A 23,443-nucleotide genomic window follows, 5' to 3' on the forward strand; every position below is an offset into this window, starting at 1 on the left:
TAGGTTCAGAGTTTTTATATTTTATCTGGGAGACTAAGAACTTTACCTTAATGACATTTCTCTTTGCTGTTTTCCTCTACCACTACAGACAATCTTCCTACCTATATCCAGGCCAGTGAAGCAGCAGTTCATGTTTCAGACCTTACCACAATGGAGATCGTCAACATTTCCAGCACGAGTCCACTCCAAAACCTTGCTGAGGCACCACTTGACCACTGGGTCAACTGAGCAGGTGCGGCACCTGGGAAACTCCTGTGTTTTGTTTTTCCTGGGAGCTCATCCAGCACAGCTTCTCTTGACCAGACACAACCCTGCCTTGCTGGTAAAATATGAAGAGCTCTCAGACTACAATGATTTGGCATGCACTGGTGACATCCACACTATTTTGCCTGGTGTCATTTATGTACCAACATAGCTGTGCTTGTTGTGCACATGGGATGGGTCATGGAATTGCAAACTGTGATAGGAATCTGGCCTTCCTTACAAGCTTGTCGGTCACTCAGTACGTGCACAGCTCTCTGTAAGTAACAAAAATAGACAGGCTGCCTACTGCTGGGTCTCAGAAATATCAGGACGCCCTTGGTAAGGGGGAAGTTTGCCCAGGTGACCTTGAGCACAGCACAGTGCCTGTCCCCTGCTCCCCCTTCCAGGCACAGAGCAGGAGCCACTGCCAGAGGAGCTCTCCTGCATCCCAGGGAGCGCTGCATTTTTTAGGGCACGAGTCAGGAGCGCTTGGGCGTCCTGAGGCCGGGAGGTGAGAGTGGGAACAGGGAGCCCACCCACGAGCCCGAGGGGTTACAGCGCCTTTTCCTTCAAACGGCGAGACCCAGATACACAGAGAGCTCTGCCCGGGGACGCTCTCCCTTAGCTCCGGCCTTGCAGCGCGGCGGGAGCTGCCCCGCCGCGTTCCCCGCCGCCTCAGCGCGGTACGGCCGGGCGGTGCCGAGCCTGGGGCGGGAGCGGGGCGCGCAGCCCCACAGGCCGGGCAGTGCCCAGCACCGGGGCCAGAGCGGGGCGCGCAGCCCCACACGCCGGGCTGCAGCGGAGGGGAGTCCCGGGAGGGGACGGCAGGCGCGGGGCGGAGCGGCCCATCCCGCCGCCGTGCCTGGGGAGGGTCCCCCGGACCGCCACCGCACCCGGGAGACGGTACCGCCCCTCGCAGGCTCCCGGGCAGTCGGGCACGGGTGCGCCCGCGGGAGCGGCGGCCCCTCCGGGGCGGGTGGAGCGCCAGGGCCCCGCGGGGCTCGGACTGCCGGGCGGCGGGGCCGTCTCCCCCTCCGCGGCGGGAGCGGAGTGCGGCGGCCCGCGGAGGGGGCGGGGAGGATGACTTCATGCCGCCGGAGCGCCGTGAATTTAGGAGCAGCAGCTGCCGCCGCCGGCGGCGGGATGTGGGGGTGAAGTGACAGCGGGAGCTGCCGCCGGCTAAGGGAGGAACAGCGTCGGGCACCCGCCGAGCCCGGGGGCTCCGGGCCGCCACCAGCAGCCGCTGCGGGAGAGAAGGAGGGAGGGAGGAAGATGCGCTGAGCCGGTCGCTGAAAGGTGAGCGGGAGCTGCCGGGTGCGGGGGCGAGCGCTGCGGCGCTGCCCGGCCGGGGGAGCGCGGCGCTGCCACTGCGAGCCCCCCACTCCGGCTCTGCCGGCCGCCCTGGAGCGGTGCTGGGGCTCGTAGCTTCCTTCTCTTTCCCTCTCCTCTTTTCTGCCGCGGTTCCCTCCAAAAGCGGCAAGGCTGCGCTCTCTGAAGCGCCACAGTGGTGCGTTTTATCTTCCATGGCCAGGATGTGCGGTGGCTCAGTGCCAGCCCCCGCTCGGGCTGCTCTCCGTGCCCGTGTCGGGGCACCCTGTCAGTGGCGTAGCCCAGGACGGGGGCGGGAGCGACAGGGCTGCGACAGGTGCGGGACTGCGCCCCGCGCTGCCCCGGCGTTCCTCAAGGGACGAGGAAGACATCTTAGGGCAGAAGGGCTTCAGGGGAACAGAAGCAAAAAAAGATGTCATTTCATGCACATTCCTGGATTTGGAAGTCGCTTCACAGGAAACTAAAGAGTGTAGAAGTTGGGGAACCGGCCCTTACACCAAAATGGATTCTGTCGTCTTTTTCCAAGACTTGCGTGTTTTTTTTCCCTTTATTCATTTTTATCTAGCCTAAGGTTCCCGACAAACAAAATAGCAGCAAAATTCAAATGCATTTGTTTGTTAATGGAAGAATTAGTGAATTGCTGTTCCATCATATCACCTGTAGAAGCGGAAAAAAGAACGTATGCATATTGTAGGTTGGCTGTTAAGATTGCACGTTGTGGTGCGTAGATAGGTCTTAACATCAAATGAATGTTATTTTGGAATTGAGAAGGTAAAAAAATTTGCCTGACCTATTTCTGTGCCTGATACACTGGTGGTTTTTGTTGGGTTGTTTTGGTTTGGTTTTATTTTTTGTTGATTGGTTTGTTTTTATTTTTTGTTTGTTCTGCTTTAAAAAAAAGAAAACTTGCCCTAAAGCAGGTTTATAGCAATACAGGAGGTTGGCATGCAGAGACAGCTCATTAGAATAGGCACTATCTTTGTATGCAACAGTTAATGGCTCTGTGTGGTTTGGAAATGGAAGAAATTACTGTGTCTCTGGGAAGGAAAGAATTGGAAATTAATCTGTTCTTAATGAAAAAGGAAGCAGGATGCCGGAAGCTGAAGGTTATTTTATTCAATGTCTATTTACCTGTATGTTCATCTTCGAGGATCCTGTTACCCTAGGGTTCACAGAAGCTCAGACAGTTGTGGTTGTGGTTGAAGCCTCTGGTCATGGTGCTAGAGTGACACACTTAATCCTTAGGGACATAACAGGGAGTTGCTTTATTTGTTGTCATTGTTTCTGGGAAGATATTTAAATGCAGTCTGTACTGTTGCTGGGTATGCAGAAGGCAAATGACAGCTACAGAGACAGAAAATGTGTATAAAAAAACAATTGAGCTTTCACAGGGCTGAAACAAAGAGCGAGTGATGAACTGCAGAGTCAGAAATCAGTCCAACAGACAAATCTTTTCTCCAAAGCATGGTCATTAACTATGATCCTGTATAGGCTTGTTGCTTTAAGTAAGTCGTGGCACATTCAATGTATATATTTCAAACTCAAAAAGAAGCCAACAAAGTTTTGTCAACCCTGTGTCTTTCATCGACCATACATTTATTTTGTTCCTGTAAAAACTTTGAAGCATTGGTTAGGACATTTCTGTTGGTTTTTGCTTTCTAGAATTAAGCATGGCTGACGGTTTCAGAGCTGCTCTGTTCTTCTCTAGTTGCATTTAGTCGGAAAAAGAAACCATGTAGCTGAGTTCAGATGCTTCACCTATTAGCCATCCAGTCTATATAAAGTCAGTTTCTTCACCGGAGTGAAGAAATCAAATAATGGCCCCCCCAGGCAGTTGTTACAAGCTCAGTGTAGTATGACTACTCACTAATGTTGGCACAATGTTATCACAGCAAATTTACCTCTTCATCCTTCCTGGGAAACCTAATTTTTCAAGACTCTTTATTCTCAAAAATTAACTTTTTTTTAAAACAATATGGTAGCAGAGATGAAGCAGTGGTTGACCAAGAACCCTGCTGCAAACTTGAATTGCTTTTGTTTTTATCTTGTGTACTCTACAGGCAGGTGGTGTAATGCGTGCATGTCCATAGAAGAAAAAGTATATCTAATTATCAATGTGATTCTAGTTCAGTGGTATAACTGGTGTAAATCCACTGCCTACAGATTTCTTTCCCAGAACTCTTGCTCCTTCTGTTACTGTAACTTTCCATACTTCTGCCAGCCAAAGGAAAGCATCTTTATTGCGGTTGATCTGGGGCAGCAGCACCACTGACTGGAAGAACAGCCTAGTTGGCCAGCTGGTTGGTGCCAGACAGACTGGGGAGCAGCTGAGATTTAGTTGTCTTTTTCCTCAGAGGTTCTGCTATTTTGGAATACTTCATCTGGGTTTGTTCTTCAGATATGTAAGAGCTTAATTATCTTTGAGGTTTCTAGGCTGCTGTCAGCCTTTGAACCAGCAGGTTCATTTACCCAATTTTATTAGTGGGGACCAGATGGGTATGTTTGCAAAAGGCTTGTTTCCTTAGCAGAACAAACTGGAAAACCCAGTGACCTTGAATGCACTTGAAGTTGCAGAGGTTTGATTTTCACTTCTGGTCCTTTCCAAGGGCTGAGATGAAACACTTCAGCTGAATATATTTTCTATTATTATGAGAATTTTAAAAATGATGTTATCAAGTGCTGTTTGAACTAACTGAAATAACCGTGTCTCAGAGCAAGCAGGTCATTTTTTACTTATGTTGTTACTAGGCTTTCAGTTGGATTATTTTTTCCAATTTAAGAATTCTATTTAAAAAGGCTTGAGCAGGGTAAAAGGGGACAGATATTACACAATGAACTTAAAACTTTATCATGTGCAAACAATCAAGAGTATTTCAACATACCATTTTTATTTTGAAGAAGAAATGCATTCACACTTTCAAAGTGCATGTCCTTCATGTGCAATAGCTCATGTTTCTGGGAGAGAAAAAATTGATTTCTGAAAATAATGCCAGGCACAAACTGAAACTTTGTCTCCTATTATGCGGATGGATTCCATGTTGGACTAACTGTCAATAGAGGATCTTAATGTGAGCGCCCACTAAACTGCAAAGGTAGCAATCATTAAAGAGAACTGAGAGTTTTATCCATTTATAGTATATTAGTGGTGGCAACAAACCAGGTATTGATAATATTATTTCGAATTTGACACATTCAAGTAAGTCAGTGCTTCACAACCTGGATAATGAGCCCCTGAGTTTAATATGAAATATGGAGATAGAAATGCAGAGTTCATGTATGCTTCTTGCAAAAGAAAGCTGGTTGAAGCTTTTCCCTTGAAGGGAACTGCATGTAAACAGCAGCAAAAGCATGGATCTATTTTTTCATGACGTGTCATTAAAGAGAGACTAGCTTTGAGAGACTCTTAATATTGTCTACTCTTAGAAAATTACTTTATTAAGACAACATTATAAAAGAAAAGATCTGATTGTACAGGAACTGTATGTTTCTAGTATATATCCCAGTCTCAAAAGACAATCATATTGGAGGAGAAAGTAACACAAAATGGACTTGTATGGTTGGTGCAAATCTCCCAGCCAAATGCCAGATCAAAAAACTTCTTTTATTTTTCTTTTTATTCTTATGGTAGAACCAATAAAATATGATAGTGGGTTTTGTCTTCCCTAAAATACTGAAGACATGCTGCATTTCTGAGCTGGTCATATTTCTGTGATTGTAAAGTGATTCCAGGGTATCTCTGCTCTTCTTCCCTGGTTGAACTAAGTATAAAACATGAACTGTGAGGAAGAGCTGCAGTAGAAGAATTTCCATGTCAGCTGGGGTGTAGTTCTCTCTAGCAGAATTTGGTTTGTTTCCTAACCTTTATTAAAATGAATTAAAAAATTGACTGCATTGCTGTTCTTTGGCTTTACAGGACTCATGAGGAATTTAACCTGCCTTTATGGCAACTGCCTGGTCTCTGCACAGTTCTGTATCCCTTTCTGCACTCATGTCCCAATGGTTCATCAGATGTTAGAGGCAAATAGGTCTAATGCCAACATACAGTCTTAGTTTCTCTTACTCTGACTGCTTCTTTTTGTCACGTTTTTGTTCTAGCAGCTATTCCAAAAGATTCAAAGGTATATTGAAGTTATTTTGGCAGCTGTTAGCTAGTCCGTGAAATGTGCTGCAGCTTTAATGAGATCATATAGATCTTAATATATCCATATAATTATATATATTATATAATATATATATTTGCTAACTATTCACTCATTTGCCTTCTACCTCCTACAGTATTTCCACTTACACATATGGTGAGCACATAACTTTGGTGAAACGATCTCACCACCTGTTGTTTTAAAATAGCACAGATGCTTATTAATGGTCCTTCCATGATGCTGTTTATAGTACATGTGAAACCTCACTTAAAATACTGTGGATCATGTTGGTAAAGGATATTATTACTTTAGCAGCAGCCTTAAATTAATTCCTGTTCAGCATCTTGACTTAACTTGTCGGTCATTAGTAGGTAGGAGTGAGATAAACTCCACAGAAGAGTCAAAATTGTGGTGCTCATCAAGTGAGCTGTCATTGAATCCCTCACAAGGTGTTCTGTGGAAATGCCTGCTGCCTATTAGACAGCTGGTCAACCCCAAGAGCTACAAAAATCATGAGCACACAGATTATATACACTTGTAAGTCTTGTGCTCAGCTCAAGTGAATTCCTTGAGGACAAGCTCAACAGCACTTTCACACTTCAAAGCAAGGGAAAGGAAATAATTGCAAAACTTTAACCTTGACCAAGACTGTTGCTAATATATATATATCTTTTTGCCATAGAAAAGTAATTTCTAAACTCACTAAATTAAGTTTAGGTACATAAATGTTCCATCAATTCCTGTGTTCTTTGTTCAATCTCATGAGTCACTTGGGTTCTCAGTTTTAATTTCAAACAATTTCTAGACTTCTGCCTAATGTTTCTGATCTACAGCTCTCTACATTTGTCTTGGATTTTTTTTTCTAACACATTCAAAGTGGAAGGTAAAAATGTATTTCTCCTCCGAAAATGTCTATCTGCAGGTATACCAAGAAAAATTCTTGATGTTAGGGGTCAGTTTGCTGACATGTAAATGTGAAAGTGCTGTCAGGCCAAACAGACTGAGCTACTTTCAACCTTCCCAAGGTGCCCACTTGAGGCACAGAAAGTTCTTGATATCTGTATGATGCTAATGAATTCCAAGACAGCACTATTGTACACTGAAAAAAATAACAAAAAAAAGGAACAAAAGAATGTTTCGTTCAAGTTTAGCAAAAACTCCTCATAACTAGTAGTATGAGTAGCTCTGGATTTTTTGTGGGTTTTTTTTTAATGAAATATGAAATATTTTTTTCCTGTGGTACATGACAGATGGCATTGATTGTTTGAGTTTAGTGTTGCTAATAAATTAAAGAAATAGTTGCTCATGCTAGAACAGTGACTGTCAGCTGCCAGTTCCAATTCTATAGGATGGGCAAAAATCTCTTCTTGTTCAAGAAAGAAAACTCTGTGGTGCATTACAATGTAGCTTGTAAGAATGTAAGTCTGTTGTTAAAATAAGATGGCTGGCAAGATTCCAGTAAAGAATTCTTAGAGAAGTAATGACTAAATTAGGTGGAGTAATCATCTTTTGATACAGTCTCCCAGTGTTTGTTGCTCAGCATTGATTAGGAGTTCCCTGGGCACAAAGCAATGTTTGTGCTATTACGTTTAATTGCAGGAGACATCGTGTCCTTGCTGCCTGTGTTTGGTTGATCTGATTTCTGTTCTCAGGCTCCACAGTATCCTTTGGCATGATTCAGAGCATGTGGAGTATAAGGAAGAAAGTCTCTTTGTTTTCTCTCAAAATTTGTTGCCTAGTGGTTTAATTGGGCGCCTTTTTAATTGACATGGTGTGAGTAATGTTAAACAATTGCTTCCTTTTCAGTTTCTTACGAGTCAAGCTTTTCTGTCACATTCTTTTTCCTCAAAAACAGAGTTGTCTTACTGTATGCACTCCTTCAGTACATATGGACTCTATTTCATACTTGATTTATTCTTTGACACTGTTTTTATACCTTCTGAGAATTTATTTCTGACATGCAGGATTTAGAAACTCTATTTAATAGTCCAATAATTTCATATTTATGTCCCTTTTCTTTCCCATTTTTTTTTACTATGCATTTTTTTTTTCCAGTTACTCATTATGTTTCAATTGGGCTGATTTCTTGTGTCCCTATGAGGTTCCTTTCATTGAAGGATTGATACAACAATATGTTAGCATGACATTAAGATACTGGTGCCATTAGCAGGAGACATAAAAGTTGATAGCTGGGTATCAAAAATGCATTTTAAATGTCGGAAAGAACGCACTGTAGTGTGTGGCCTTACAGAGAAATTCAGTCATAAGTCCTTCCTTTGTTTTGTGTTATTCTTGTTTTAAAATAGTTGGATGATGGCAGCTTTACTGGATTGGGCTAATGTTTTTGAGCTCAGGCATGGGAAACAGAAAATAAGTGAATAGGATTTGTTAATGCATATAAGAATTGGAGCATGTGAAAATAATTCAGACTCTAAAAGGCAGGCATAATGTGAAACACTTTATATAAAAACTCCAAAAACAAACCACACAAAACCAAAAATAGACTGCTGCATTTTAAGTAACTGTTATTTGTAAGGTCTCGTGGAGTCAAAGCGTGATAAGAGATGTGAATGGAGTCTGCATAAATATAGAAGCTGTATGACTTGAGAAAGAGACATAACTTATCAAAATGATTACAGCATGCATGTAAAGCCTAAGGAAACTACAGCTTTTTATCAGTGAAATAAGCCCATTTTATCATATACTTGTTTATATACAAGTTAATAATGTTTACAAACACCAAAGCCTTTTCCAAGCAAAGTATTTGGCCTGAATAGGGAGTTCTCTTAAGTTATTCTGAATAGCTTTAGGCTTTATAAAATACTTCCCCCCACCTTTTTCTATGTATTTATTTGCCTGCAGGGACTACAGGTGGTGATTTATTGAATGGCAGCTATAATATTATATGATAGTAAGAATTGTATTGATGCTAGTGTCATTCACTCTAAGTGACAATAGGCAAAAATAATGCCACCACTGCTACGTGTCCTTTTAAAGTCGAATTTTCTGTCTATATCTATGTGGTACTACTTGACTGGGCCTGACTGGGGCAATGGCAATATTCTCTTCAGTTTTACAAAAGCAAAATCCCTGCTACATGGTGAATAACAGGTGCAAAGCCTTCAGTCATCCCCATCTCGTGCAAAAAGCATCTCCAGAACAGATAAAGTTTGAATGGGTATTTATAGAAGATGAACATGATAGCCTGCACCCAGAGGAACACAGATACTGTATAAGAAATTTAAGCATGTAATATCACTTCCTTGCTGATACTTTAGCATTCATTACATGTTCATGTAACAGTAGGCTTTTAATATTAGCTAATAATGGGGAATGACTTCATTAGCATTTAAGGAAGGAATTGAAAGTGTTTTGCATAGTATAATTCATTTAGCTAATTGTCACTTGAGAAGATATTTTTCAGCTGTACACTCTGCACACTTAGGGAATTGCTGTACAGACCAAAGAGCAAGAAGAAACACACTTTTGTGATCCTCTTTTTCTCAGATACTGGAGAAATGTATTATTTATGTGGCCCTTTTAATCATGGAAGATCTCAAAATGCTTTTCAGCACTTCCATTTTCATTGACAATATTTGGAAATAAGGGATGAAAGCTGTTATTTAAACATTGTTTTCCCAGTTGTACAGCCAATAAGGCTGCAGATCAGGGAGTTACTTATGCAAGTCTCCAGAAAAAGGTACTGATTTCTGATGACTGCTGCAGCACGCTGACCCGTGCTGTTTCCTTCCAGGCAGAAAATTCTCTTTCCTTTCACTTGTGTGCCTCACAGAAGCAATTTTTGAAGACCATTCATCCGTTACAGACTGCTGCTCTGCTTGTTAAGCAGTGTTTCTAGTGGGATAACACACTATGCAAATATATTTTGTGTAAGTTTTCTAGGTCTTCCAAGTTCACTCTTTGCATTTCTGTTCCTCCATCTCCCTCTAGCTTTCTTGGTTTGGCTAAAGTAGGGACTGGTACTCGTTTTGCAAGTGTATTTTTCTACTGTTTTTTTTTTTTTGTGTACAATTTTTGAGTTTAAAATTCTGTCCCTCTTGGTAGTACCGTATTTCTTAACTACTGTCTTGAAGATTTATTTGGAGACTAAAAGTTTGCACACCTTAAATAAATGCATCTGATTTCTAAAGTCAACTACAAGGCTGAATAGAAAGAAAACTTTACCAGTATTCTGAGGTCAATGTCCAAATAAATGTCCATATTCCTGTGGTGGTTTGTTGCTTGAATTTCCTACTGCAGTGGGAGAATAAAGAAGTGCCAAAAACATCCTAAGTTTCCTCTGCTTTCCCGACTGTGTAAATCTGAGTGTTGTGTATTTTTTGAGCCTAAGGCAGCACCTGAGCACTTCATTTTGGTGTCCAAGCATGTTTCTGGCAAGTGAAGTCTTTTATGCAGCTCCTCTTGAGAGGAGCAGTTGCCTGTGTCTCTGTGCTTGGTAATGATTCATTACACGCTCAAGGCTGCTCTTCAGTGTCATCTTTCATAATTCCATTCTTGTATGAATTTTGGTGGCAAGTATGGAGTTTCCGAGTTTGGGTGGGTTTTTTTTTGTTTTTCTTGGGTTTTTTTTGTAAGGCATGGCTATCAGCAGGATCGGAGTGGCACTCTTTGTTCTGAGGTAAACAATGTCTCTGAATTCTGCTGAGGACTAGGACAGTTTCATGACTGTTAAACTGTTGTCAAGGTTTTTTGTGCATTTTCGACTTAGGTCAGCTTGTCCTTCGGAACAAGGCAAAATTTGTTCTTGGAATTGTTGTGGGTTAGATGCCATTTCCCAGTAGGTGATTTGAATGTTGTTTAGAAAATAAATTCTCCTTTTAGAAGCCTCTTAGTTTTACCTGTCTCTCCTTTGATGTGGCTGCTGTTGAAGCAGGCCAGATTTTTAGCTAATTTGTCTGGTTTTTCTCTGTTCAAATTGCTGAAAACAGTGGGAGCTTTCTATGCATCCTGCATCCTGTGATGCCTGTCTTTCAGCTAATGTTGTTTCTGTGACATTCTTCTAGAACACGTAATCATATCTGCCATTTGTTCTGTTGAAGAAATTTCACCTTCCCATCCCCCTTTCTGAAATATTCCTGCTCTGCTCATGGAGCAGTAATTTCAGTAAAATGTTCTACTTTATCTCTATTTTTGAGCATATTTGAAAGCCTTGTTCAGGAAAGAGAAATATTTTGGAGTATCATGGTTTTCATAGTAACAGGTGTAGATACTTTCAGTAGATTTACTTTCTACATGTGGGGTTTTTTGTGAGTGATGTGAAAATCCAAGATGTTATAATTTAGCACCTTAAATTTCGGGATTATCCCTATATAGTTACATTAATTTATAATGCAACTAACATTCTAATGTAACTAACAACTAATTTATAATGTAACTAACTTTCTGATAACCATAGCCAAAATACTAGACTTTTATTTTGTCACCAGCACTCCTCTGTTGTAAGAGATCCTTTTGTAAGTAAGGACATAGATGTGGACAGGTTGGAAAATTGTTAATAGGAGTTAAATGCTAGCAGAAGAATGGGAGGATGGATCTAGTGCATGCACTTCTGGATAAGTCAAAACCATAAGATCTAAAAACGTAATTGTGTGCACATGGTAACGTTGATGTGTCAGTTGTTTGTCCAGTGGCTGACTTTTTCTCTCTTCTTCCAAATGAAGTGTCTTCTCTGTGGAACAATTGTGAGCCCAATGTGAGTGAAGGAGTAGTTCCTTTTATGAAGATTAGTAAAAGCAAAATTTTAGTAACCCAAAGTAAAGGTAGCCATGATCTCTGCTCTGAACTTTTAGTCTCCTTTTTTTCTTTTCTACTTGTATGTGTATTTGGGTATTAGTTAGGTGTTTTTATCTTTCAGTTTGGGCATAAACACCTCTTGTAAGCTAAGGAACAAAGGTTTGTGTTGGGTTTTCTTACAGGTTTCTACTATTCTCTCCAACTAGCCAGCTCACTGAAAGCCAAAATCTTATATTTGGCTTGAAGGCTGTTTATATTGAACCCAGCTGATCTATCACTAAAGGGAAAAATATTCAGAGAAGCATGAAAAGATTCAGTAGGATTAAATAGCAAAGCATAAGGGTTTATTCCATGCAGGAGCAGCCTTTGAAAGCTAAAAGCAAGCTAAAGAAAGAGGCATTAATTGTGGGAAGTTAATGTAAAATGGGAATCAGAGAAGATGATTTTAAAAAATCCTTTCAGCTACTGAAAGCATTGAATCAGGGTCTTAGGTTTACAAGTGATCAAGTATAGAGAAAGAAAAGAAGCCTATTAGGGATAAAGTAAATTTGTTGAGGTGGCTGTTACATACCTGTTCACAATCAGCTGAGTGGAAGTCTCTTCTGTCCTACCCTTGAGGATGGTTTTAGACACATTTGACCAGAATTGTTGGTTATTTAAGGTGGCATGAGTGACATCTGAGGGTGACCCAGCGTTCAAGTCAATATCCATGTGGTTCTATAAATAAAGAAGGTCGCATGTAAGGCCTTGATGAATGTTGGCTTGTCTGAAAGGGCTAACTCTCACCAGTTTAATTCAAGTTTTATTCCTTCAAATGCTTGATTGTTCAAAACCTAGCCAAAGCAGAACACCTGTTACTTTCTTTTTGTATTTCTCCTTCCCTATTTACTGATTGCTTCCAGCGCTTCATGTCAAGCTTGATGAAAACATAATTCTTGCTTTTGTAGTTATTTGTTTGATTTCACTTGGGAAATCTGCACACAACTATATCTGACAATAACCAGTTACTCCTGAAGGATCTTTTATTGTCCTCTGAAAATCCTTTTGTCTCTGAACACCAGAGGAATAAACAAAGACTGGAATAAGCTCTTAAGTGCCAACTGTGCCTCACCATATGCACCTGGGTAATCCACAGCATACTTACTTGCACTGTGCACATGTGCATGTCCTTTCCATGGAAACTGGAATCGGGGTGCAGAGAATGGGAATGCCTAGGTCTCATCCTGACATTTAATCATGACAAATCTGCAAAGTAATTGTGAAACATGCAACTTTGTTGTTTGGTCTTACTGACTGTCACATTTTACTGCTTTTTCTACAGGCAGACTTTTTTTTTTTCTTTGAAATTTCTTATAATTTTTAAAATGAAAAAAAAAAACAGTCTCCTACTTGCACTGAGTAATACTTCAAACCTTTCATTTGCTGGAGCAGATCTAGTAGGATCTATCAGAAAGTGTGGTTTAGCCCTAGTTTTCTGGTGAAGATACCTGTTTTGGCAAGTAGTTTCTCTTTCCACAATTGCTTGGAAGAGGATGTACTTGATGCTTTCCCATCTATCTGAAGCTGAATAAAAAGTACATATTTACAGTTACAAGACTTATCTCAACATGCAAACTTTCTGCCAGGTGTTTTTAGGGAGCTAAAGTGTCTTTTTGAAAAGACACTTTTTTCACCTAATAACTGTAATAATTTTGTCTCCTTCCTCAAGCTTCCTGGGAGAAGACATAGGCAAGAGAGTTTTTATATTCAAAGGAGATTTTTCTACAAGCCTTTTATGACATCCATTTATTTCTATGGAACTTTGGTGGTATTCTTCTCATCTTCAGATGGCATCTGTGAGCCATTTTCTAGTCTTTTTCTCCTACTATGTGTATATAAGCTACCAAAAAGAGTGGAATTTATTTGTCCCACGTTGTTGGATAAACTTGCTTAAAAAGCCCAACAGTGTCACTCAAATTTCAATTGAACTGTTCACCATTCCTTCTTCCATGCTTATGTACTCTTCACTTAAATTTTTTTTTTGAATAGCAAGGAAATTACAGAAGTCAAAAGAAAGCTAATCTAAGATCTTCTTCTACAAAAAAAGGTGAATATAATGACTTATTTACCATGGTCTGTTGATCTGATAAATCCCAGGCAAAACAGTAGAAAAAGCAAAGCTGTAAGTGTAAAGTATATTGAGAGACAGGATTATAATTAATGCAAATCACTTATGGTTAATGAAAAAAAAGATCCTGTCAAAGAGACCCTGACATGCTGGCTTTGCATATTTTGGAGATTACAAGAAATACCCTATTAAGCCTATGTTACTCAATGAAAATAGAAATTGATGTTATTTCAACATAACATCAATAGTTAGTAGTTTCAGCATTCAGATGTGTTCAGTTCATACCTATGAATTACCCACTGCAGCTTTTTTTGTACCTGTCCTATATGCTATATGTGTGATAACTTCCCAAAAAGTACTTCATAGTGCTGTTTAGATCAGCACTGGCCCAGAGTGTAAGCAGCTCTTTCTGGGTCCACTGTGAAAAGGCTCCTAAAAGATGGAGTGAGAGTCTTGCCTCCTCAGAAAATACCAATGACTATCTATTTGAAGGCAAATGCCTGTTTTTCCCTTCTTTGCTCTGTCTCTGCAATGGTTTGCAATATTTGTGAGTGTTCCCTTACTTTTCTGTCTCTTCCCTGACTACCACCCCCTCCCTCACCTGCCCTGCCAAGAAATAAAGCAAGAGGGAAGTTTTTCCTACACCAGAGAGTAGAAACAGAATTCAGAAGTGCTCAAAAGAGCTGTGAATATCTGGAGAGCTGCATGATGTCACATACAGCTGCTGTTTTGTACCATTTGGAAAGAATTGTTTTCCTACTGATAACTTACCTTGACACAAATCTTTTTTTTGAAATAAAACTCTGAAACCAAAGAAATGCATACCAAGTTTACTTGTTCAAAAGTGTTGTTACTCAGAATACATAAGTATAGCAAATTTCTCAACAGTGTCTTAAAAATACCTCTCCCTAAGGCTCATTAAGAATGTTTGTTAGGAGAATTCAAAGGCAGCACAAAGCAGATTAAGAGTTCTCCCAGACCATCTAAAAGACCTGCATGACTAGTGCAATTTTGTCTGTTTACATGTAATGCACCTGTGATCCTGTTCATTGCAAACTTATATATTAAATCCACTAAAATGGTCCCTTTCTTGCTGTAAAACTGTCAAACTGTTGAAACACTGAAACTGGACATCTCTGTTTCTTTCCAAATGACTCATCACTTTGTTTGCCTCAATAAATGTTTTGCACCTCATTAATTTCTTGTCATTATTTTGTGTGTCTTGGTTCTTTCTACTTTGTTTGTACTGGACAGTAAGAACTTAGTTTTATTTGTCTTTTTGCATTTTAAACTTTGGTACAGGCTGTTCTCCATTGCAGCTCCTTGTTCCATCTACAACAGGATAAGATTCTTCCTGACTTCAGCATGTTGCCGAAAAATCAAGGGAGTGGTTTAAGGTTCCACTATCTTTGCTACTCCTCTTGTAGGAGATAGAATGAAATCCTGACTGCTGTGGAAACAGAAGACTGCCAGCTCTGCCTTATGCATGTTATCTAGCAGCATGAAGAGAACCTCTTGTGTCTGTTGCAGTCAGAGCATGCTGACTGAGTCTTTCAAATCAGTTATTGAAACTGACATTTGAAATGCAAGATGAAGAAATGCAAAGAAAAAGCTCACCAGTTATAATAAACAAGATCTTTCAAGGAGTCTCGAGAAGCAGTTTAAAAAATAACACCAAAAGAAGCCACTAAAACATACCCAAACACCAAACAAAGAGTCCCCAAGCCCTCCCTATTTAGAAAATAGATATTTTGCTATGCTGTGTCCAGAACACCATATGAAAATTGCTTTTGCAGAGTCCTTTGTTTTCAGCCTCTAGCAGTTCAAGATTACTCTGTGTTTGTATCCCTCCCCTTTCTTCTTGTTTTCTCTCTAAGAACAATGTGAAATGTCATCTCTGCGCTCAATCCATATGTCTGAGTGATTGTTTCATACTATATAGCCGCTGCTTTTTCTCCTAGCTTCCTTCACAAATTCCTAGTTTGAAAACAAAGGCTTTGGAAGTTCATAATTGCAATGTACTGATGAGGAAACCTCTCTACAAAACTGGATAATTAAGTCATTTTTTCCAGATGCTGTTAACAGATACAATTTCTTACTATTTTTTTTTTATTTTGTGACTTCAAAAATTCTTTTGAAAAGAAAATCTTATTTCAGTGCCTGCCCAATGTGTTCTAAAGGCTCATTTGTGGGCCAGTTTATAAAGGAGATAATTGTTCTGCCTCTTGTACTATGCTACTGACCTGGTAGGTATAGTATATATGTAAGACTTTATTAGATAGAATAGTATATGTATTAAAAGAAAAATGCATAACAGCCTTTAGGCTATCATCAAGCTTGAAGGCCAGAGAATGTGCATTCTTGCAAGTTCAGAAGTTAAGTATGCAAATCCTCATCTTCTCTTGAGAAATTACATATTTTTGACTGTATTGATAGAAATTGATGAGAATTCAGCCAGTGAAAATTCTCCTGTAAAGTTAATTAAGGCTGGTATCCTGAGAACACTTTGCATTAATTTTGTATCAGATTAGACTTCTACTTTCTGCAACCTTAATTAATCAAATTTTAATGGTTACTCAATCCATTGCACAGTTTGGGGCTTAAAAATATCAAGGGGTATGTTCCTAATTGAATACTGTTATGTGGGAGGGGAGGGATAGGTAGATATTGGTCCCCTTTTCTAAAGGGGAAATAGATTCTGAGCAGAAGACAGAGAAAGATGAAAAGGGCAGCTGGTCCTTTAGGACAAGGAATGGCAGCAGAATAGGGGCAGCAAAGTAATTAACAGGTCTTTCTCCACATGAGAAGGTGGCCTTTGCTGTGCCTAATTACACAGACAGTAATTTAAAACACGCTGTCTTGTCTCACAGTTGGATCTTTCAGAGCCTGGCTCATGCAGACAGCCTCCTGGAGTCTCAGGCCTGTAAGCAGAAACCCAGGTAGTCTTTGCATGAGACCACAAGCTGAGAGGACAAGTTTCTTGTGTAGAGTTAGAACTCTCATCCTTTGTGGATTAATGTTGTAGTTTAATCCTTTGTAGATTAATGGCCTGTAATGTTACCATTTTGCATTGTACCAGGATTCAAAGGCGTATCAACTTCAGTGTAAACCTGGGCTCCAGTAAGCAGAAGGCTAAAATCTGATTTTACAAACACCATGCAGTTGTGTGATTAGACAGAAAATATTTAATTACTTGTACTATATGTCAGGAACGAGCAAGTCTGGAGCAGGCTGTACTAATGTGAGGGAATTGTCTTGCCAGTTATGTATCTTAGTTGAGGGCTGTATTTCACCTATGACATGATGATAACTTTTTAAACTCACTAATCATGGATTGACCAATGTTCCTGTATCCTTCACTTCTCCAGTGCTTTTAATGAGACTGGACTCTTGAGCCAAGAAAAATCTGAGAACTACATACAGCCTTTAGGAAACTGAATTCAAGACTCTAATCTTTCCTATTTTATTTAAAAACAGTAAGTACCTAGAACTGCTGGCCAGACTCTGTTTTTGCATACCTTTGTACTTGTGTCACCTGAGATGTGGTAATGAGGACTCTCAGATCTTGAACTTGCTAAGAGGCACCAGCGTGCCATCACAGTCATTTGGACAGCTGCTTCAACAGGGATATATTGACATGCCTACTCAAGGGCAGTACAGGCTACAGAAAACAGGAGGCTGGAGCACATGGTGTACAAGCAGGGACTGTGGGAACTGAGTTTGTCCAGCATGAAAAGGACACTACAAGATGTAACAACACTACCCAAGGAGGCATTGTGGAGATGCTGTAGACTTTTCCTGGAGTTCTGCAACAAAAGGATAAGTGGCAATGGCCACAAGTTGCAATAAGAAATTCCAGATACATGGAGGGAAAATCTTTCACTTAGAAAATGCTTGGCACTGGTACAGCTTGGCATAATGCCTGGGGACCCTCCAGCCTTGGGGATACTCAAAATTCTTCTGAGTCTCTGAGCAGCCAGACTGTTAGCCTGCCTAACCTCAAATGGTTGTTGGACTTGATGGCCTCCAGATATCCCTTCCAAAGTTTTTCTGTGATTCAGAGTGGTGGTTTACTAGGTGTGCCCATACAGACCTATCAGTCCTGACTCAGGGTTCAAGTTTAACTCAAAAACCTGTGTGGAAGTAGGGAAGAAGTGAATGAATGTCACTGCTCATTTTCCACATAATAGCTTCATTCTGTGGAAGGACAAGATTTGTAATCCAGACTGTTCTCAGTCTCAAGGAACCCATGGACAGAGCCTTCAGTATAAAAGGTCTGTTGAAATTGGTTTATCAGTTGCAAGCGTAATTGTTTTCCTTCTGGCCCTGTGCCTTCTTGCAGATGAGGATGCCTAACTCTGTAGTCTTATGATTTGTGTGCTGAAGACCAGGAGACCTCCACTTCTGGATCATGCTCCTCAGATTAAGTGCATTGATTTTCATGATCTCTGGAGTAAAATACATGAGCAGTTCTGGAAGTCCTCTTAGCTTTCGTTGTTATGCTCAAGACAACCTTTTCCATCACACAGTGCTTATTTCACAGGAGTAAGCTGATCAAGGATCATGCAAGAGACAGAGCTTCAGTTACACCTGAGATTATCCAAATGCAGCAGAGCAATGCTCAAGTGCTGAGATGAAATGGGTCTCAAACTCCTACGTGTAGGAGAGAGTGGTGGCAAGCTGCCTTTCTCCTGAACCTGCAAGACATGACCACAGCCTTTTTGTAAAGAGATGATTTCTGTTTTCCATATGAAGTTCTTACTAAGACAATGAGATATGAACATAATAAGCAATTCCATATTTAGGTATTAATGACTTTGTCATTGTTTAATGTACCTTACTCTGGTGCAGAAAAACACAGATATGTGACAACAGGCCTTGCAAACTAAATTTATCCTTCTATAAAATCCACCCACGTAGAAGATATTCAAGAAAAGCTCCATCACATGCTGAAATCTGTGAAACATAAAAGAACCCTGGGAAGTAAATTAATTTAAATTAATAACAGTATATTTTTCATATTGTACTGGGAGGGAATGACACAAGAAACCACATAAATCCATTAAAGAGCATGGAATTTCAAGACTGTTTGGGGTTTTTCTTGTGTTTTTGTTTTTTTTTTAATTTTTAATTGTGAATATTGTCAACATTATTCTAGGAGACCCTGTAGCTTTTTCTCCTGAAGTTCATTCATTTTAAACAACTGCCAAACTCTTTCTGTACAGATCTGTTAAGAAAAGCTACTAAGAAATATTCATTCTGGCTAGAGAAAACACTTTTTTCCCAGTTCACAGGAAAAAAAAAGTATATTTGGTGGTAATTTTGCTAGTGGCATTATATGAAGTAAAGCACTTTCTATAGAGCACAGGGGTTTTTTTATTTATGCATGCTGCACTATTATAGTTTATACTTTGTTTTTTCCTATTTGTAATTCTTGCTTTTTTATAACAAAACTATCATTGGATATTATCTTCTAAATTCTGTCCTAATCTATTCGGTGAGAACCACGATCAGCACAATGTTTTCCAGTCTTCTTCAAAGCTCAGTGTGTTTTAAGAAAAAACTACATTCAGCCTTATAATGGCATAATGAGAGTAATTTTCTTAATGAAGCATGTGATCTGACTTGAAGTACTTATTCTTCTAGATGTACCTCATCACAATTTGTTTCTAAGAACCTTCTTACCTAGTATCAGACATTGTTCCATCTCTGGACCTCTTCTGCTCTATTGCTGTTGTTTTAGAGTGCCCAAGATTAGTAGGAAGAATGCAGAGAAAAGAACATGATATGAAACTGAGCAGAGAAAAATTACCTGAGTCTCATATGGTTTTGCTTTAAAAGACCTGCTTGCTACTGGTGTAACATCTAAAAGACATGATGCTGTGCTGCTTCATTAAAACTTCATGCAGTAACATTAGAGCTCAGTGGAATCTTTGATTACCTGCTTAATAATCAGACTAAACCAGTTTGCCTTTGCTGGCAGTGTAATCATAATCTCTATTTAATCAAATTACAGGTGGTGGTTTGTTTTGTTTAGCTTCTCTGGGTTATTTTTTCTTCAACTTGTCCTTTAACCAGAAAGTTAACTGGTTAAAATTGTTCCAACTAAACTTCATTGGGTAAGAAGCATTTCTTTGGTCTTGGATGTGATGAGTGGAAGAGATGTGCTTGTGTTTCATGGAATTATAGAGAGTTGTTTTCATTTTTAATGATAAACACCCCTCCCTTCTTTCTCCTTATATTCCTAGAGCAAATTTGGTGAATGCCTTTTCCTGTTCTACTGTTTTTACTGGGGATGGCATAGCACTTAATTTATTCTTGTCTTCATATAATATCCTCTTTTGAATGTAAGACTCAGAGAATCTGTGCATGTTTACAGTCCAGTTTTATCTTTTTTAAGAAAAGGAAAAAAAAATCCTTCAATATTTCTTTTTCATGGGGAAATTTTGATTAAGTTTGATATTAATTTCTGTTGACCCCATTAACTTTTGAGGTCCCTTAAATGGCATCCTGAAGTAGGCCAAAAAATGGGAAAACTTATGTAAAATAGCTTTAATGAGCCTAAGAATCATCATGTTTTGTAGTGTGATAGATGTGGAGTTTCAGGCAATAACCAAGTTTGACTTTACAGATAAGTTTGCTTCATTTTCCATACGAGTCAAATGGCTAAAAGATTTGGAGTGATTCCCAAAAAACATCTTGTCACACGTAGATCATTTCTGTCTGGTTACAAATATATTAATCCTGTAATGACATCATGAAAAATAGCTCTGTGGAAAGGAGGGGACACATGTCAAGATATGTGGATTCAGCAGTGCTTCACACAGGAATGTAGCACCCAGAGTTTGTGAGTCTTCATCCAAAAGTTATCCCTGGGGAAATAGTTTTCTATTGCAGTTAGCCTTCCAGATTCTTGGGGTTTTTTTTCCTTTCAGTGCTTTGCATGTTTAAATTTTTATATTTCATAATTCACAGGATAAATGGTTTTTGTAATTTAGTTGATTTTAATATTTGAGTGCTAACGTTTGAATAATCCTTACAGGGGGTTGAACAAGATGAGTGGCAAAACACAAAAGGAAGAAAATATTGCTTGGTTCTGAAACTCGTATTTAAAGATATTCCCCACAAAGTGTAACAAGCAAATTATTAAGGCGGGGTAGAAGCATTTTGTGCAGAAAGATTCAAAAGACTTTGAGGCTGAGCATGGTATAGTTAAGATGTGTCTTACCAGAATGTTCTTTCATTCAGACTGCTGAAAAGCTTTTCTGAACTGAAGATACATCGCCTTTCCATTTTTATCTTGGCTCTGAATTCATTGGAGTCAGATGAAAACAAATATGGAATGTTATCTGCTGTGCAAATATCAGTGCTATTTGTTTGAAAATACTGGCAGTGTTTCTCCTGGATCATGAGGAGGCTGTAGGTAAAAGGTATGTAGTAGCAATGGAAAATTTTGTTAAAGGGCAGGGTAGAAAAGATAATTCTTGGTGGTTGAGATAGCAAATTTCAAATGTATTGCACTAAAAGTTAAAATTTTCTTACCTAAAGAATACCTGTGGAGTGTATGTTCAGTGAAGCTTTTAATCCTGGTGTAAATAGGCAGGTTAGAAAATGTGGGCATTAATTGGTTAGGAGGAGGAAAAAAAGGGTCTTTGCCTTCTCTCTTCTGCCCCTCTGTATTTCTCCCTTAATGTTTTTTACAGTCTGGATGAACTTCCGACTGAGCTGAAATCTAAGTGGGGTTTTCTTTTCATCAGTGTTTGGTCTTGAAATTTGCATTTTATCTTCAAATTTCATGGGTGGTGTCCTACATTTCAACATTACATTGAGTCAAATTTTTAAAAGTGATAAAAGGGCTTGCATTTGGTAGTTTATTTCACTACTTAACCCTAAATACTTTATAAAAATTAGTTCATACAAATTTCTGAATCATAAGGTTCTTTGTAGTATCCCATCTTGGTCACCTGAAACTGAGAATATGAGTCTCTATATACTCTAATTACTTATGCAAACTTGGCATATGGGCAAGTATTATCTTTTTACCTATTGTTCTTTTGGAATGTTTACTTTATGAACAAGCTAATCAATGCTTAGAGTAGACCCAAAAACAAACATGTTGCTTCTTGCAGTGTGTTTGCATTCTTGGCACTTCTGGCTCTTCTGAGAAGCATTAGTTCAATTGAATAATATGGTGTGATATTGAAAAAAAACTTGTAATTTACTTTCTATAGTGAATGCTTTCTTGGAAATAGCTGTTAAGTTTGAAAAGCTGGTATATACTCCTCTCTTACCTTTCTTGGTACAGAAACCTTAAAATGTCAAAGTTAATTTTGTACTAATATCATTTAAAATAACAGAAAAGATTCGTGTAAAACAGGGCTACAGTCTTGGGGAAAAACACATCGATTCTGGTGCTATAAAAGTCCCAGCTACAGTGATCATGAGCACTGAGGTTCTCTTGGTCTGTGATGGTAGAAGCTGGTGAGTAGAGAAGAGTGCCTTAGTGACTATCTTTCATGGTGTTAATGTGCTCATCCACATAGCCTGTGCTTGGAAAGAGGCTACCTCCTATCAGCTGTGGGATACCAGGGTGAGATCCTCACATGGTTGTGATTTCAAAGTCTTAAGTGAAGGAAAGTGACAGGAGGGCAGTCTCAGCAGTTAGTGGAGTTTAAGGAAGACACTGGAAAGCACAGTAAGTACTTATGGTCATTTATAGCCACTGAGTATCTTCTGATGGACAGGAATTTTGTTGTTGGGTAGGTGTTGGTGGTGAGGTGCCTTAGGGCAGCCTCTATGGGGAAAGGGCTGCATGCTAGACACAGATCAAGTCTGCTCCATGGATTTACTGCAGGATACAGCTGAACCCCTCAACCAGGACAGTGGTGTCTCTGTGAAAACATATTTAAGCAAGGGAATAAAAAAAACACTAAACACACAGGTAGAGGAGAAATAAAGATAGTGAGACACAGCACAGGGAGTACAAAGGTTGCAGGAAAAGGAGGAAGTGGATGTGTTGCTCCAGGCCCCTGGAAGAGACCACAGTGGAGTAGATAAAGAAGTAGGTATTTGCCTGCCAGTGTATGCCCCACCAGAGCTCCCTGGTTTTTCCTGAAAGAGCTCCAGCCCACACTGGAGCCTGTGGGAACAGCTCCCTTCCATGTTGGAGCAGAGGAAAAGCGCTGGAGCAGGGGAAGAGTGTGGGGAGGAAGGAGCAGCAGGACCATCAACTGTTAGGGAGTGATGTAACTGCACATTCCATTCCTGTCCCCTTGGGCTGCTGCTGGGTGCTGGGGAAGCCTAGAGCAGTCAGAAACTACAGAAGTAAAGCTGAGCCTTGGCACAGGGGTATGAGGGCAGCTAGGGGACTGATGTGGAGGGAAGGTGTTGGTTTAACTTGTCTTTGTTTCTATTATCCAAACTGTTTTAATTGGCAGTAAGTTAGTTTTCCCCAGGTCGAGTCTGTTTTGCTAGTGTTTTGCTTATAATTACTACAATATCTCCCTGTTTCTATCTCAACCCGCTGGTTCTTTACTCTTTCATCTTACCATCATCTCCCTTGTCCCCCTGTTGAGGTGGAATGAGAGAGCAGGGTGAACATCAGCCAAGGTCAACCCACAAGTGGTTCTTTAAAGCTAATTATTTCACAAATAAATAGACAAAGGTTTGGGATGTAAGGCAGTTCTCTTACAGTTTATGGAAAATCTACTAAGCTTACAGACTGTACTGCTATATATGTCTAGATGAAAGTAGTTATGCAGATGGAGTGAATATTTAATGATGCCCATCTCAGCAGGTATACCTACATATATTTACATGTGTAGATAAAGTCATATTCAAAGCTCTCTAACCCTGAACACTCAAACTGTTG

The 23,443-nt window shown here is 39.8% G+C and overlaps 1 protein-coding gene across 1 annotated transcript in view; it reads left to right on the forward strand.

Annotated features, from left to right (window-relative positions):
- Positions 1 to 1,187: 1,187 nt before the first annotated feature.
- Positions 1,188 to 23,443, forward strand: part of PKIA (cAMP-dependent protein kinase inhibitor alpha) — a 43,852-nt gene continuing 21,596 nt past the window's right edge. The window contains exon 1 of the mRNA XM_054633166.2: positions 1,188 to 1,539. The gene's annotated coding sequence lies outside the window, so the exon portion shown is untranslated. The remainder of the gene's footprint in view (positions 1,540 to 23,443) is intronic.

This window comes from Agelaius phoeniceus, chromosome 1, assembly GCF_051311805.1.
Source record: "Agelaius phoeniceus isolate bAgePho1 chromosome 1, bAgePho1.hap1, whole genome shotgun sequence".
NCBI lineage: Eukaryota > Metazoa > Chordata > Aves > Passeriformes > Icteridae > Agelaius > Agelaius phoeniceus.